Source organism: Bos grunniens, chromosome 8, assembly GCF_055505025.1.
Source record: "Bos grunniens cultivar Pamir isolate PY7600 chromosome 8, Bosgru_T2T1.0, whole genome shotgun sequence".
Classification (NCBI taxonomy): domain Eukaryota; kingdom Metazoa; phylum Chordata; class Mammalia; order Artiodactyla; family Bovidae; genus Bos; species Bos grunniens.
The window spans coordinates 8,560,799-8,578,819 of record NC_141172.1 but is presented as its reverse complement, the minus strand read 5'-3'; the positions used below and the strand labels follow the sequence as shown (position 1 = coordinate 8,578,819).

Here is an 18,021-nt window from a genome sequence, read left to right as displayed (position 1 = left end):
CTAATACACTCCCCTAATAAATTTACTTTTCTTTTGTGCCCCATCAGGGTTTGCAGATAAGCAAAACTGTCTTGGTTCACTAAAACCTCAGAATTTTTTCTTTATCATGTAAAGTGAAGGGAAGCTAAAATACTGCATTTCCATCCAAAATTAGAACTAGTCCCCCACAAGTTAGAAATGTTTAAAAAGTTATTTAGTAAAGATAAAACAACCTTGCATGCATGCTCAGTCTTTCAACTTGTTGGGACCCTATGAACTATAGCCTGCCAGGCTCCCGGGTCTATGGGATTTTTCAGGCAAGAATACTAGAGGGGCCATTTCCTCGCCAAGGGATCTTCCTGACCCAGGGATCGAACCGGCATCTCCTGCATTGGCAGGCAGGTTCCTTACCACTGAGCCACCAGGGAAGCCTTAAGACATATTAAACTCTATGTACATTGTTTCCAAGGTTCTTTTCACATTTGGTAACACATATATTTTCACATACAATCACAGGCCATGTGCTTTCTTGGGTTCTGTTTTTAACATTATTTGATAGAAATATTTCTAGTTAGTGATGATATTAATATTTTTATTCAAGTAGCTACATATTATTTTTTTAAAAGATGGTATTAGCTCAGATGGCAAAGACTCTGCCTGCAATGCAGGAGAGCTGGGTTCGATCCCTGGGCCGAGGTTGTTTTATTAAATAAGTGAGCAACTAACACACACGTATTATTTTTATGCCTTTCACGTATTTTTAGCTGTTTGTTACTTTCTAATTTGTCACTGTGAATATTTTTGTATAATTTATTTTTACCCCACTTGAACTGTTTCCTTGAGGGGTATACAAGAAGAAAGACAATTCTGTAGTTTATGTTCCGTATTACCGTTATTCTCTAGACAGATTGAGCTGATCTGTGGTTTCACCAGAACTAAAAACTGTGTAGGTTTTTCCATAATCTTCATGTCACTTAGTTTCATGGTTTTAAAATTACTTTTCCTAACTTAAAAAGCTTTTCCGAGACTGACAGTTGCTTAGTTTTTCACTTATATCACTACCCGGGAGGGGGCCCTAGGCACTTTGAAAGCATCATTTATTTTGATCTTTGAGATGTGCAGCAACAGGCAACCAGTACTAGCTCCCTGTGGTCCCCCTGAGCGCCCGGCGCCTCCCCTGCCTCGGCCGGTTCCCGCACACGGTCCCCGCCGGCCCTGGGTTAGTTCTCGGACGCGCCCGCCAGGGGTCAGCGCAGGCTCGGCGGCGGGCTCCGGCTTCCCACAATGCACCGGGCGCTGGGGTCTGGAGGTGACCGAGCTGCGGCTACGGCGGCCGAGCCCCGAGGGTTTGCAGGCGGCCTAGGGGCGGGGCGTCAAGGGGGCGGGGCACTATAGGGCGGGGCCAGAGCCGCAGCTGTGGCCTCGGTCGCCCGCAGCTGAGCCTTTCCTGCGGGCAGCGCCCGGACTCCGGTCGCTTGCTTCCCGGCCTCAGAGACCTGTCCACCTGGCGCTGTAGCAAGGTAGTGGGGGGCTCTTCCGGGCCATCATATTTTTTCTTGGTGGTGGGGTGGGCTGTGAAATCTTAGCTGTTGCCAACCGGAGAAGCCCTAACATTGCTAAAATTTAGGGATGGAGCAACCAGTTTCGCTCCGAATAATTTAAAACTCTTGTTTCTGTCCCATTCTCCCTGTGCCCTCCAGTCTCCGCTGGGCTTTGGGAAGCCTGATTTGGGGTGCCCGTGCCAGGGTAATTTCAAACTCTAGGTTCATCTCTCATGCCTTATGTAGGGATGCTAACTAGCGGGTGGGGTTAGAATGCGTGAGAACTTTTATGGGTGTAGGCTGGTTTCTTCAGATGTGTGCCTATGTAAAAGTGTGAGTAGGGATCCTGAGTCCTCGCTGTTTCAGGGAGTTAGAGGCGTCTGTCTCGTGCCCGCCTCCGCCACCACGTAGCCACCAGGAGGTAGCAATCCTGGGATCTAAGCCAGTGGGTGCCCTCAAATTCTACACCCCAGGACACTGCTTCCTAACTGTCCGTGCCGCCGCACCCCGGAGCTCCTCAGCACAGCTGACCCTCCTTTGGAGATCCAAGCTTTTCAAAAAAGTAAAGTTTGGCAGACACAAAGCGCTGGAATATGCGGGCACCTGGGACAGCTTAAGCTTGTTGGAGGTCTGTCGTCCTCAGCCTGTTTCTTGGTCACACTGCATGGCTCAACCCAGTCGGTCTACTTTCTGTTACCCCAGTGCTCCCCTTGGTAAAAATGCCGATCTGAAGTAATCCCAGTGAAAAACCTGCAAGTCTAAAGTGACTCCACCTTTCCCCACTTCTAAAGGCTTAGAAAAGCTCTTTAGTGCCCTGATCCTTAACTTCAGTGCAAAATCATAGTTTTAAAGGTTTATTTTTCTTTAAAACCCTCACCCAGTAAATATCAACTGGTTGATTTTACTTGTGAAATCCAAGCAGTTTCATTTACTGGTTAGTAATAAAGATCGTAACTAGGAAAACTTATCAAAATGAGAAATTGATTCAGATGACCGTAATTAACCAAGTAGCTGATAACAAAAGGCAGATGGGAAATCAAGTAAGCTTGGGTCTAAAACATTTCTGCCTCCGAGAAGTTTGGAAAGATAAACTTTCCTTCTAAAAGTAGAAGGAACACAGATTCCCCCACCCCTTTTTTTAGACTAGACAGACCTCTTAATTTGAGATGATCAAAAATAAGAAAGCTCTTTCAAAGTGCTAGCACCTCACCTGTGTCCACCCAAGGAAAGAAGTTAAGTCTAGGAGTTGTTAGGATTCTAAATCTTTAAGTAGAAGTTCTTAATGATCCTTAACACCATGTCTGGGTACGTTCCTCCAGAAGTGTCAGTTCTCCATCAAATATAAAATTATTAATTTCTCATTATGTATAATATTTTCTATTTGGAAAATGTTTTCCATATCTAACATTAACATTTACTTAAAAGCATTGTGCATTTCTGAGTAAAATGGTACAAATCTTTAAAAGGTTAAAAGCAAGGGAAAAAATAGTCTTAGCTAGTCTACATCAGTGATTCTCACCCTGAGGTCCTCAGTTAGTGGCAATAAACCCTAGACATAAAAATCAAAATCTGGGGAAACTTCCCTGGTGGTCCAGTGGTTAAGAATCTACCTTGCAATGTAGGGGAGGCAAGTTTGATCATTGGGGGAGCTAAGATCCTACATGCCTTGCTTGCAACAACTAAGCCTGAGCATCAGAGCTACTGAACTTACTCGATGCGGCCAAATAAATAAATTTTAAAAATTCAACAATAAAATCAAGTCATTAATAATTAATAATTGCCAACACCTGTAAGAACTAGACTGCACCATTTGAAGCTTAAAAGGAGCTGATTAATGGTGGCTCAGGTGGTAAAGCATCCCGCTACAGTGGAGGAGAGACAGGTTCAATCCCTGGGTTGGAAAGATCCCCTGGAGAAGGAAATGGCAACCCACTCCAGTATTCTTGCCTGGGAAATCCCATGGACATAAGGATCCTGGAGGGCTATAGTCCACTGGGTTGCAGACTTAATAACCTCAGATATGCAGATGACACCATCCTTATGGCAGAAAGCGAAGAAGAACTAAAGATGATGAAAGTGAAAGAGGAGAGTGAAAAAGTTGGCTTAAAGCTCAACATTCAGAAAACTAAGATCGTGGCAAATAGATGGGGAAACAGTGGGAGACTTTATTTTTGGGGGCTCCAGAATCACTGCAGATGGTGTCTGCAGCCATGAAATTAAAAGACACTTACTCCTTGGAAGGAAAGTTATGACCAAGAATATTAGACAGCATATTAAAAAGCAGAGACGTTACTTTGCCCACAAAGGTCCATCTAGTCAAGGCTATGGTTTTTCCAGTGGTCATGTATGGATGTGAGAGTTGGACTATAAAGAAAGCTGAGTGCCAAAGAATTGATGCTTTTGAACTGTGGTATTGGAGAAGACTCTTGAGAGTCCCTTGGAGTGCAAGGAGATCCAACCAGTCCATCCTAAAGGAAATCAGTCCTGAATATTTATTGGAAGGACTGATGTTGAAGCTGGAAACTCCAATACTTTGGCTACCTCATGTGAAGAACTGACTCACTTGAAAAAACCCTGGTCCTGGGAAAGATTGAGGGCAGGAAGAGAAGGGGACGACAGAGGATGAGATGGTTGGATGGTATCACCAACTCAATGGACATGAGTTTGAGTAGGCTCCGCGAGTTGGTGATAGACAAGGAGGCCTGGCGTGCTGCATCCATGGGGTCGCAAAGAGTCAGACACGACTGAGCGACTGAACTGAACTAAATGCCAGTTCTTTGTTTTCATGCACTGATGAGAAATAGCTTTGGGATGACTTCTTATCAGGCGGTCGTGTCATCATGACTACAAATGTAGAGATCAGAATATTTCTCAGATTCTAGGAAAAGGAAAGCATCTCTCAGAACTGTGCAGACTCAAGGAACTCAAAAGTACCTTGAAAGTACCCTTTGGTTTCCATCCTTTGTGGTGCCAATTTTTAAAAAATGCCCCATTTCATAGTAATACTAATTATTCTCTAATAGTCATGTAGTATGAGACTACAGAAGCAGTTATTCTGATTAACTCAAGAGTTAATCCTGTGTGAACTATTTCAACTTTCTTACAATAAAAATGCCACCCTGTTTTTATAGTCATCTATTTGTTCAGTAAACAGCCTGGCACTGTGCTAAGACCGGAAGTACAGAGATGAGTCTTCTAAACCCCTGACTTTGAGGAGCTGATATAGTTGGGGAAATCAACAGATGGTTATAATGAAGCATGTGCTTGGTATGGTGATAGATCTCTGCTCCTGGTGCCGTGGGCCTCGAATCTAATCTAGTGGAGCCAGAAAAGTTCTGGAAATGTCAGAAACTAGTAATTAAAGGATGACTGGCTTTAGCTAGGATTGGAGGAAGGGTGCTCTAGGTGGAGGGGACAAGCATTAAGAAGACCATGGGGGTGGGACTTCCCTGGTATTGCAGTAGCTAAGACGTAGTGCTCCCAGTGCAGGGGACTAGGGTTTGATGGCTGGTCAGGGAACTAGATCCCACATGCCACGACTAAGAGTTTGCATGTCCCAGCTAAAAATACCACGAGCTGCAACTGAGGCCTGGTGCAGCCAGATGAATTCGGGGTAAAGTGGCAAGATCGGAGAAATAGACTGAAGAAAGAAAGGCCTGGCAAGGGTGAATGGTAAAAACCTAAGTGGGAGGGGCAGGCGCCTGTCTGCTTTAGAGAGTTCACTCTGAATCTGTAGTGGAGGAGGGACTCAAGAGGCCAGGGGGCAGGAAGCTGTAGCAAAAGAAAGAAATGAGGAGAGCTTAGCATCTGCAGAATGCATGGCCCTTTCCAGCTCTGTCATCTGTTACTTTGGTTTTCACAACCACCCTTTGCAGTCAGTAAGGTGAGATTCACATCTTCATTTTCTTTTCTTTCTTCTTATTTTAAAAAAATATTTATTTGGCCATATGAACTCTTAGTTGCAGCATGCGAATTCTTAGTTGAGGCATGTGGGATCTAGTTCCCTGACCAGGGACTGAACCCAGGCCCTCTGCATTGTGAGCACAGAGTCTTAGCCACTGTAACCACCAGGGAAGTCCCTACATCTTCATTTTCTAAATTCTTACCTCACTGCTTTGTGCCTCATCCCTGACCCTTATAAAAAACCTGTAAATTAAGTATTATTGACCCACTTACTGACCCACAGTATCCACTTTATAGAAATGGATACTGAGGCAGGGTCAGGCTCAGACCTAGGTCTAATGTAGAAAGCATTACTTATTCCAAACAGCAGGTGGGTCCTTCTCCTCTAGAGAATGAGGCAAGACAACCTTCTGGGCAGATCTGCACCCAGGCAACATCTGTACCTGGGCAACATCTCTCAGCTTGGCAGAAGGGCTGCCGTGCCAGCTCCTTAAGCACTTCCATCTCTGCATTTAAAAGTCCCATTGAACAAAACAGTGTGGTGGTTCATCAAAACAATAAATGTAGAATTACCATGTGATCCAGCAATTCCACTTCTGGGCATACACCCAAAAGAAGTGAATGCAGGGACTCGGGTACTTGTACACTTGTGTTCATGGCAGCGTTATTCACCATAGTCAAAAGGTGGAAATGACTCAGGTGTCCATTGATAGAAGAATGGGTAAACAAAATGTGGTCTGTACCTACAGTGGAGCATTTTTCAGACTTACAAGGAAGGAAATTCTGACACAGGCTACAACATGGATTAACTTTGAGGACATCATGTTCAGTGCATTAAGCCAGTCACAAAAGGGAGAATAGTGTGTGATGCTACTTAGACAGTCAGGCTCACAGAGACAGAAAGTGGAATGGTGGTTGCCAGGACAAGCGGAGTAGGGATAGAAAGTTGCTGTTTAATGGGTAGAGAGTTTCAGTTTGGGAAGGTGTAAACAGTTGTGGCGATGGATGGTGGTATGGCTGCACGGCAATGTGAATGTACTTAATGACTCTGAACCGTCCATTTAAAAAAGGATACAATGGTCAATTGTACGTGTATTTTGCAAAAAAATTAAAAAGTCTCATTGAGCAAGTGACTTGCCCAGAGTCACTGAACAAAGCTAAAACATGGCCTCTGCCAGACAGTCATGCCTGGTCATTATAAGGAAGCTCTTTGGGCAAGCAGAGGTGTGATCTCACTTTCTTTTTAAGCAGAAAGAGAAACCAAGTTTTGCATTGTTATCACACTTACTGCAGCAAATTCATAGGACTCCAATCCTTGAAGAAATCTGGGTGCTTAGAACGTGGGGTTTGCTTGCTGGCTTTGTCTAGGTATCAAGGTGGGAAGGCGGTGATAAATGGAGTTTGTTGATTCATTCATTCATTCGATATTGAATATTTGAGAGCTTTCGTTGTGTCAAAAACTGTCTCCAGTTTCCAATGTTTCTGTCTAGCAATCAGCATCTGCCAGCTCTGTTCTCGGTGCTCTGCCAGTTTCCCTTGGACATAAAGTCCTAAGTTACATAAACCTTCATTGATTCCTGGAAAGGTCAATAGGGAAACAGGTAGAGCTGGAGGGGAGGTGATTTGAGGTGAAGTGGGAGGTGCCAGATGCCTAAGAGAGTTGCGATTCCAGTGAAGAAGCCGCCCAGCCCTAGATGAGTCTCCTGGGGTGTGTCCAGGGGCTGCAGATGCAGAAGCAGTGGGTCCGGCTCATGGACCTCGCCCCTGGCATAGGCCAAGTGTGGGCATTGCCTGTGTATTGTTGGTTTACAGTGTTGTGCTAATTTCTGCTATACAGCAAGGTGACTCAGTTACACACAGTCGTGTCCAACTCTTTGTGACCCCATGGACTGTAGCCCACCAGGCTCCTCTGTCCAAGGGATTTCCCAGGCAAGAATACTGGAGGGGGTTGCCATTTTCTTCTCCAGGGGATCTTCCTGACCCAAGGATCGAGCCCAGGTCTCCTGACATTGGCAGGTCAGGTGGATTCTTTGCCATCTGACACAGGGAAGCCCATACATTCTTTTTTTTAATACTCTTTTCCATTATGGTTTACCCCAGGAGATTGGATATAGTTTCCTGTGCTATATAGTAGGAGCTTTTTGTCTATCATTCTAAATGTAATAGTTTGCATCTACTAACCCCACACTCCTAGTTCCTCCTTCTCCCTCCCCGGACCCTTGGCAGCCACGAGTCTGTTCTCCGTGTGTGTGAGTCTGTTTCTGTTTGGCAGCTAGGTTTGTTTGTGTCATATTTTCGATTCCACATATAAGTGATATCATATGGTATTTGTCTTTTTCTTTCTGACTGACTTCACTTAATATGATCATCTCTAGGTCCATCTGTGTTGTTGCAAATGGCATCATCTTGTTCTTTTGTTATGGCTGAGTAGTGCTCCGTTGTATCTGTGTACTACATTTTCTTTATCCGTTCATCTGTTGATGGACATTTAGCTTGTTTCCGTGTCTTGGCTATTGTGAATAGCACTGCTGTGAACACTGGGGTACATGTCTCTTTTTGAATTACAGTTTTATCTGGGTGTATGCCCAGGAGTGAGGTTGCTGGATCTATATGGTTATTATATTTTTAGTTTTCTGAGGAACCTCCATCCTGTTTTCCATAGTGATTGCACCAACTTACTTTCTCACCGACAGTGTAAGAGGATTTCCTTTTCTCCACACCCTCTCCTGCATTTGTTATTTGTAGGCTTTTTAATGATGGCCATTCTGCCCAGGGTGAGGTAGTACCTCACTGTAGTTCTGATTTTCACTTCTTTGTTAGTGATGCTGAGCATCTTTTCATGTGCCTATTGTGTGCTAAGTCGCGTCAGTAGTGTCTGACTCTTTGCAACCCTATGGACTATAAAGCCTACCGGGTTCCTCTGTCCGTGGGATTCTCCAGGCAAGAATACTGGAGTGGATCAACATGCCCTCCTCCAGGAGATCTTCCGACCCTGGGATCGAACCTGCCTCTCTCACGTTTCTTGCACTGGGAGGCGGGTTAGCGCCACCTGGGAAGCCCGTTGGTCATCTATGTTTCTTCTTTGGAGAAATGTCTGTTAAGGTCTTCTGCTCATTTCTGGTGGATGGTTTGTCTTCTTGGTTGAGTTCTATGAACTCTTTGTATACTTTGGAAATTAAGCCCTTGTCAGTCATGTTATTTAGAAATATTTTCTCTTGTTCTATAGGTTCTCTTTTCTTTTATGGTTTTCTTTGCTGTGCAGAAGCTTGTAAATTTGATTAGGTCCCATTTGTTTATCTTTGCTTTTATTACTATTGCCTTGGCCTTGGGAGACTGACCTGAGAAAACAGTGGTACAATTTTTGTTAGAGAATGTTTTGCCTGTGCTCTCTTTTAGAAGTTTTATAGTATTGTGTCTTATGTTGAAGTCTTCAAGCCATTTTGAGTTTGTTCTTTGTATGGTTTGAGGGTGTGTTCTAACGTCACTGGCTTATATACAGATGTCCAGTTTTCCAACACACTTGCTGAAGAGACTTTTTCCCATTTTATATTCTTGCCTCCTTTGTGGAAGATTAATTGCCTGTAGGTGTGTGAGCTTATTTCTGGGTTCTCTATTCTGTTCCATTGATCTGTATGTCTGTTTTTTTTTTAACCAGTTCCATACTGTTTTGATTACTGTAGCTTTGTAGTATTGTCTGAAGTCTGGGAGAGTTATGCCTCTTGCTTTGTTTATTTGTCAGGATTTGCTTAGGTGGTTCTGGGTCTTTTATAGTACCATGTAAATTTAGATTATTTGCTTTAGTTCTGTGAAAAATATCATGGGTAATTTGATAGAAATCACATTAAATCTCTAAATTGCTTTGAGCAGCATTGCCATTTTAACAATACTAATCCTTCCAGCCCAAGAGCATCATATATCTTTCCATTTCTTTGAATCCTCTTTGATTTCTTTTATTAATGTTTTCAAGTTCTCAGTGTACATGTCTTTCACCTCCTTGGTCAGGTTTACTCCTGGGTATTTTATTTTGGTGAGAGTTTAAAAGGTCTTGCTTTTTTTACATTCCCTTTCTGATATTTCATTGTTAGTATAAAGAAATGCAACTGATTCCTGAATGTTATTCTTGTGTCCTGCTACTTAGTCTAATTCATTTATTAACTCTAGTAGTTTTATGTGAAGTCTTTAGGGTTTTCTCTATATAGTGTGGCGCTGCCTGGAGTTTTAACGTCTGCATGGAGGATTAGAGTGATGCCCATAGCAGAAATCCCAAAAAAGTAGATCAAAAAAGCAATACATGGAGACAGGCAGGGGTACAAAAAGAGAGAGTGATGTGGAAGACAGTGCAATCTGGAAAAAGGCCCAAGCTTTATGGACTGACATCCTCATTTTGTGCCCCAAAGGATAAAGCCTGGTTGGCTATTCATAACCATGTGCATAAATGTGACTAGAGCCTATTAAACAATCCAGAGCATTTGGATCTATCTGCTTCCAGGAGATTTGAGGTTTGAATACAAGGTAAAGCATAACTTTATTTATTTGTTAGAGGTATTTTTATTTTATTTTGTCTATTTTTTTCTGTTTGAGGGCTCTCTCTGGTTTCGGAGAGCGGGGCTATTCTCTAGTTATGGTGCTTGGGTTTCTCATGCTGCTCAGTGCAGCCTCAGGGCACGTGGGCTTCAGTAGCTGCGGCTTGCAGGGTTTAGAGCTCAGGCTCAGTAGCTGTGGTGCACTGGCTTAATTGTCCTGAGGCATGTGGGAGCTTCCCAGATCAGGGATCAAACTGGTGTCCCCTGCATTCCAAAGCACGTTCTTAACCACTGGCCCACCAGGTTAGCCCAAAGCATAACTTTAAAAATAAGGCTCTGGGATAGTTTAGTGAAACAAGCACTAGATTTGTAATGATGAGGGGAGGAAGGGCACATCAGAAGAGGCAGGGAGCCTGGCCTGTAGGAGACACACTGTCCATCAGAGCCTTTTTTCAAAATATAAAACGAAAATGGTCCTCGCAGCAGGGTGGAAGTTGGTCCTACTGGGCATCTGAGATGAGATACTTTGGCACAGTGTTTGGTTTTACGTTTCTTGGAAGTCATGATGTAAAGGAAACAGGTACGGTTACATCATTTGATTATTCTGGCAAGATAAAGTATACAGATTCCACTCTAGAGGAGAGCTTTTTTTCCCTGGAACTAAACTCGGGGAAGGATTTACCTCATGGGTTCCCTGAAATACAGTCTCGAAGCTGTGGACAATATCTTCAATAATGTTTTGTGGTTAGCTCTGAAGGTGTCATGCAGATGAATGGATTTTACTTTTGGTAGAAACCATCTGGAGTCAGCGCTGAGCATGAAAAGTATTTTTCTGTTATGATGCTGTAGCGGTGGGATTCCCAGACAGTCACTTTCAGGAAATTCCCTAAGGATGAGTCATCAGAGGGACCTGGAGAAGAGGGGGCTGAATTGGACACCTGAGCAGGAAAAGATCTAATTGTCCTTTGAGCTTGGTCATTTGTACTGTTCTCACAAGGTAGAGGATCTCTTGGCAGGAAACCAGAGCTAAGTGGTCCAACAGGCATTTAAGCTTTGAAGGAAGAATAGAATGAGTCCTGTGCCAATCTTGACACAAGATGGCAGACTCTGGGGATCGTCATTCCTGCTTCTGGTCAACTACCAAGCCCTCAAACACTAAACAGGAGGTTGTGCTGTGGTGCAAAGGGCATGGTCCTTGAAGTCAGATAAAGCTGCTTTAAATCCTAGCTCTGCTGCTTGCTGGCTATGTGATTTCACCAACTCCTTAATTTTTCTGCTCTTCAATGGGATATTAATATCTGCCTTGTATGAGTCATTTTACTGATCAGAGATAAGATATATAAACAGTCATAAACAACGATAATGCTGCTGCTGCTGCTAAGTCACTTCAGTTGTGTCCGACTCTGTGCGACCCCATAGATGGCAGCTCACCAGGCTCCCCCGTCCCTGGGATTCTCCAGGCAAGAACACTGGAGTGGGTTGCCATTTTCCTTCTCCAGTGCATGAAAGTGAAAAGTGAAAAGTGAAAGTGAAGTCGCTCAGTTGTGTCCGACTCTTAGCTACCCCTGCAGCCTACCAGGCTCCTCCGTCCACGGGATTTTCCAGGCAAGAGTACTAGAGTGGGTTGCCACTGAAGCAATGATAATAGTAGTAAGCAATTTTGTCAGTTATTATTATGTTTATTATCAAGATATCCGATGTCATGTTTATTCCAACTTAAAAATCCATAGTATCATTCAGGTTTTTCCAATTTATTCAAATAATGACTGCCACTCCCCTCCCCCCTTTTAAAAAAACTATGTATTTCTTCAGGGCCCTCGAGCACATCTCTAGTTGTACCGTGTGGGTTCAGTAGTTGTGGTGTGTGGGATCTCAGTTCCCCAAGCAGGGATCAAACCCATGTCCCCTGCGTTATGGGGCAAATCCCTAAGCCTGGATCACCAGGGAGGTACATCCCAAACTTCCAGCAGAGGAGCCTCTTGTCTGTCAGGTCAGGTGCTCAGTCGTGTCTGACTCTTTGAGACCCCATGGACTGCAGCGCGCCAGGCTTCCCTGTCCATCACCAACTCCCAGAGCTTGCTCAAATTCGTGTCCATCGAGTCGGTGATGCCATCCAACCATCTCACCTCTGTCGTCCCCTTCTCCTCCCGCCCTCAATCTTCCCCAGCATCAGGGTCTTTTCTGGTGAGTCAGTTCTTCACATCAGCTGGCCAAAGTAGTGGAGTTTCAGTTTCAGCATCAGGCCTTCCAATGAATATTCATTCAGGACTGATTTCCTTTAGGATGGACTGGTTTGCTCTGCTTGCAGTCCAAGGGACTCTGAAGAGTCTTCTCCAATACCACAGTTCAAAAGCATCAAATCTTTGGTGCTCAGCTTTCTTTATGGTCCAAATCTCACATCCATACATGACTACTAGAAAAATCATAGCTTTGACTAGATGGACCTTTGTTGGCAAAGTAATGTCTCTGCTTTTTAATATGCTGCCTAGGTTTATCATAGCTTTTCTTCCAAGGAGTGTCTTTTAATTTCATGGCTGCAGTCACCATCTGCAGTGATTTTGGAGCCCAAGAAAATAAAGTTTGTCACTATTTTCATTGTTTCCCCATCTGTTTACCATGAAATGATGGGACCAGATCCCATGATCTTCATTTTTTCAATGTTGAGTTTTAAGCCAGCTTTTTCATTTTCCTCATTAAGAGGCTCTTTAGTTCCTCTTCACTTCCTGCCATAAGGGTGGTGTCATCTGCATGTCTGAGGTTATTGATATTTCCCCAGCAATCTTGATTCTAGCTTATGCTTCATCCAGGCCGGCATTTCGAATGATGTATTCTGCATATAAGTTAAATAAGCAGGGTGACAGTATACAGCCTTGACATACTCCTTTCCTGATTTGGAACCAGTTTGTTGTTCCATGTCCAATTCTAACTGTTGCTTCTTGACCTGCATACAGATTTCTCAGGAGGCAGGTCAGGTGGTCTGGTATTCCCATCTCTTGGAAAATTTTCCATAGTTTGTTGTGATCCACACAATCAAAGGCTTTGGCATAGTCAATAAAGCAGAAATAGATGTTTTTCTGGAACTCTCTTGCTTTTTCTATGATCCAACGGATGTTGGTAATTTGATCTCTGCTTCCTCTGCCTTTTCTAAATCCAGCTTAAACATCTGAAAGTTCTCAATTCATGTACTGTTGTAGCCTGGCTTGGAGAATTTTGAGCATTACTTTCCTGGTGTGTGAGATGAGTGCAATTGTGTGGTAGTTTGAACATTCTTTGGCATTTCCTTTCTTTGTGATTGGAATGAAAGCTGACCTTTTCCAGTCCTGTGGCCACTGCTGAGTTTTCCAAATTTGATGGCATATTGAGTGTAGCACTTTCACAGCATCATCTTTTAGGCTTTGAAATAGCTCAGCTGGAATTCTGTCACCTCCACTAGCTTTGTTCGTAGTGATGCTTCCTAAGGCCCACTTGACTTCACACCCCAGGATGTCTGGCTCTAGGTGAGTGATCACACCATCGTGGTTATCTGCGTCATTAAGATCTTTTTTGTATAGTTCTTCTGTATATTCTTGCTACCTCTTCTTAATATCTTCTGCTTCTGTTAGGTCCATACCATTTTTTTAAAAATTTAAATTTATTTATTTTAATTGGAGGCTAATTACTTTACAATATTGTATTGGTTTTGCCATACATCAACATGAATCCGCCACGGGTGTACACGTGTTCCCCATCCTGAACCCCCCTCCCACCTCCATACCATTTCTGTTCTTTATTGTGCCCATCTTTGCATGAAATGTTCCCTTGGTATCTAATTTTCTTGAACAGATCTCTAGTCTTTCCCATTCTATTGTTTTCCTCCATTTCTTTGCATTGATCACTGAGGAAGTCTTTCTTATCTCTCCTTGCTGTTCTTTGGAACTCTGCATTCAAACGAGTATATCTTTCCTTTTATCCTTTGCCTGTGAGATTAGATTAGATTAGATTTGATTAACTCTTGTCTATAGTAACTGACAATAATGATGTTTACCTCTTTTTTTTTTAAGTTTCCTCTTTTTTTAAAAAAAATTCTTTTTGGCTGTGCAGGGTCTTCATTGCTATGCAGGCTTTTTCTAGTTGCAGAGAGTGGGGGCTACTCTCTAGCTGAAATGGCTTCTTATTGTGGGGGCTTCTCTTGCTGCAGGAGTACCAGCTCTAGAGCACAGGCTCCGTAGTTGTGGCGCACGGGCTTAGTTTCTCCGCAGCATGTGGAGTCTTCCTGGATTCCCTGAGCCACCAGGGAAGCGCTCATGTTTACCTCTGAACAGGCATTATGCTGAGTGCTCTACAGACATTATTTTATTTATTCTTCACAGCAACTCTCTGCAGTACGTATCACCTGTCACGTGTAGGTGCTCAACGAACGTTGTCCACTAGTATTACTGGTATCAGTTTTAATAATAAACTGATGACATAAAAGAGAAGAGGACATCTTTGCCATGGGAATTGGTGCCTTTAATACACAGGGCAAATCTGGCCCATCGCCTGCTTTTGTACAGTTGGTGGGCTAAGCATGGGTTTTACATACTTAAAGGGTTGAAAACAAATTAAAATAAGAATACTATTTCATGGTAAGGACTTCCCTCGTGGCCCAGTGGTTACAACTTTGCCTCCAGTGCGCGGGGTGCAGGTTCTATCCCTGGGTGGGGCGCTAAGATCCCACTTCCCTTGTGGCCAAAAAACCAAAAAAAAAAAAAAGTAAAACAGAAGCAAGATTGTAGCAAATTACAATTAAGACTTTAAAAATGGTCCACATCTAAAAATCTACATCTAAAGTCCACATCTTTAAAAATAAATAAATAAACGAGAGCTTCCCTGGTGGTTGGTAAAGAATCCGCCTGCCAGTGCAGGAGACAGATTTGATCCCTGGTCCGGGAAGATCCCACATGCCTCGGGGCAGCTAAGCCTGTGCACCCCAAGTGCAGAGCCTGGGCACTAGAGCCAGCGCTCTGCAACAAGAGAAGCTTGCACACCGCAACGAAGAGTAGCCCCCACTCACCGCAACTAGAGAAAAGCCCCTGCAGCAACAAAGACCCAGCACAGCCAAAAATAATTGCATATGAATACATAAATGAATGATTTTTTTTAAAGAATAATATTTCATGAGAAAATTATATGAAAGTCAAATTTCAGTGTCCGTAAATGAAGTTTTATTGGAACACAGCCAGGCCCTTTGGTTTACACATTGTCTACATCCGCTTTGCTGCTGGAGCATCAGAATCAAGGACCTGTGACCCAACCAAAGCTGAAACTATTTACCCTGTGGCCCTTTACAGGAAGGGCCCTTTTCTGACCCCTGATTTAGAGGAAGACCTCCAGAGGCAGTTTTGGTGGAGAAGCTCACTCAACCTCAGTATAAGCCAGACTGCCCGGGGTGAACATTAAGAAGGGGAATCTAGGATCAAAACTCCCATCGGCCTCATATTTGTACAGGGGACAAAGGGACTACTGTTCTGTTCCCCTGCCAGCATGGACGGGTGGAGGAGGGAAAAGAGGGCTTGGGTCAAGCCTTCTGTATACAAGTTCTAATCAGGAGCTGGAACTTTGTGAAGGAGCTAAGAAATCTGGGATCTGTGAGCTGTTCATTTTTATGCTTTTTGCAGTTTGCTTTTTGTTTTGTATTTGTTTACTTTTCCCTTTGTGCTTAGGGAAAATTCTTTTTCAACAATTCTAATCTTATCTAATCTAAGCCAAGGGAAAAAATGATTGATTCACACCTGGGCTGGGATAAAGTTCAAACTTCTTAACTGCTCTTAAAACCAGCCCAGACGCTGGTCCCTTCTCACTTGCGCAGGCTCATCTTCTGACCTCTCCCCACACCCTGTGTTCCATAATGCAGCCCACAGCCCCAGAAGTAAGCCTGTTCCTTGTCTCATTTTTTTCTTTCTTTTTTTTTTAATGTTCTGCTATTCCCTCTGCTTCCCACTCTTCCACACCTTCCCTGACTGGAGAAATCCTCATCCTTCGAGACTCCACTGAAACGTCACCTCCTCCAGGAAGCCTTCCTGGCTCTGCCCATCCTGGAAGAGATGACAACATCCACCTTTTGGCCTCCTTTGCCTCCTGTCACGGCACCTGTCACTCTATATTGGCACTGTTCCTGAGTCTGTGCCTCCTTCAAGGTTAGGAATGATGTGATATTAGTTCGTCACCTTGCTTCTAGCACGTGGTAACCTAGACGTGTGAAAGCTGAGGAGAGTCAGAGTGCTCTGAAGGGCCAGGAGGTAAGGACTTTCCAGCTTAAGAACCTGGAAATGTTAGGTCAGAAATGGGGTAGATAGGGACTTCCCTGGTGGTCCAGTGGTTAAGAAGCTCTCTTGCATTGCAGGGGGTACAGGTTCAATCCCTGGTCAGGGAACTAAGATCCTACCTCCCACAGGGCGACTAAGCCTGCATGCCATAACTAAGGAGTCTGCGTGCTACAACGAGAGATCCCACATGCCACAACGAAGATCCAATGAAGCCGAATAAATAAACAAATACTTAAAAAAAATAAGAAAAACAAATGTGGCAGAAATGAAAACCAGGCAAGGAAGGCCTTAGAGAGCAAAGTGCTGCCTGTTTTGTTTGTTTGTTTGTTCTTTATAACGAATATTGAATAATTTAGTAGGAAATCACCTCAACTCTGAAAGACCAAAAAACCAAAACACTATTCAGAGTGTTTACATCATACCTCTCTGAAGACAGAGGTAATTGTGATTCAGAAAAGACATTTCAGGAGGGCCTGAGACAAATATGGTCCAAAAACTTTGTTGAGATGAAACTAAATATAAGGATAAAAGTTGAAACTATAAATGACTAATGTGATTCGTAGAGGAGGCCTTCAAATACAGTTCTCTCTCACATGAGCTCTTATCATTCTCAACTGAAACTTTTGTCTTGATACTGGAAAGGACCTTATCTAGTGGCCTCTTGGTATTTGGTATTTATTCAACCCAGTGGTTGTATCTGGTCTTAACAGCATTGTTCCGGTCACTTCGATCTCTTAATTAGATGGTCACTGAGATCTCGAGACCTTTATTTTGCAAGCACAGTTTGAGTTTTGTGTTTTAGACCCAGATTCATTATCATATTCCAGCCTGCTGAATCTTATCGGGCACTCCAGATGCTGTCGTGTCATTTTGTGAGAATTGCCTGTGGTTTCTGTCCACCAGATTGGCAGTTAACTCTGCAGAAAACCTGCGGATCCTATCAGCAAACTGAAAAGTTCCTCTTTTAGGTCAGTGATGAAAACTATCCCAGTACACCCTAACGTTTTTTAATGTATGAAAGAGACTGTTTATAAATCAGTTGCCTCAGTATAAGCCAATACTTACTTTCAGATTCTATCCTTTCCTTGATGTACCCGATTTGGGGGAAACCACTCCATTGTTTGGTATTTGTTTGGTTGCCAAGTCGTGTCTGACTTTTTGCGACCCCATGGACTGCAGCATGCTAGGCTCACCTGGCCTCCACAATCCCCCAGAGTTTGCTCAAACCCCTGTCCATCGAGTCAGTGATGCCATCCAACCATCTCATCCTCTCTAATCCCCTTCTCCTGCCTTTAACCTTTCCCAGCATCAGGGTCTTTTCCAATGAGTCAGCTCTTTGCATCAGGTGGCCATAGTATTGGAGCTTCAGCATCAGTCCTTCCAATGAATACTCAGGGTTGATTACCTTTAGGATTGACTGGTTTTATCTCTTTAGATTCCAAGGGACTCTCAAGAGTCTACTCTAGCACCACAATTTGAAAGCATCAATTCTTCGGCACTCAGCCTTCTTTATGGTCTAAACCTTTATGCTGCTAAGCCCAACTCTCACATCCACACATGACCACTGGAAAAACCATAGCTTTGGCTATGTGGATCTTTGTTGGCAAAGTGATGTCTCTACTTTTTAATACACTGTCTAGGTTTGTGATGGCTTTCCTTCCGAGGAGCAATGATAACTGGTTTCTGTCATCCAGTGTGTCCTCATAGCTTCCAGTCAGTTCTTCTGTGTTTTCCTAGTCTCTCTTTCTCACTAGGGCTTCCCAGGAGGCACTAGTGGTTAAGAACCCTCCT

At 43.5% G+C, this 18,021-nt stretch overlaps 1 protein-coding gene across 1 annotated transcript in view; it reads left to right on the top strand.

The window, feature by feature from the left end:
• The first annotated feature begins 1,363 nt into the window (after positions 1-1,363).
• Positions 1,364-18,021, top strand: part of EXTL3 (exostosin like glycosyltransferase 3) — a 132,088-nt gene continuing 115,430 nt past the window's right edge. The window contains exon 1 of the mRNA XM_086414768.1: positions 1,364-1,499. The gene's annotated coding sequence lies outside the window, so the exon portion shown is untranslated. The remainder of the gene's footprint in view (positions 1,500-18,021) is intronic.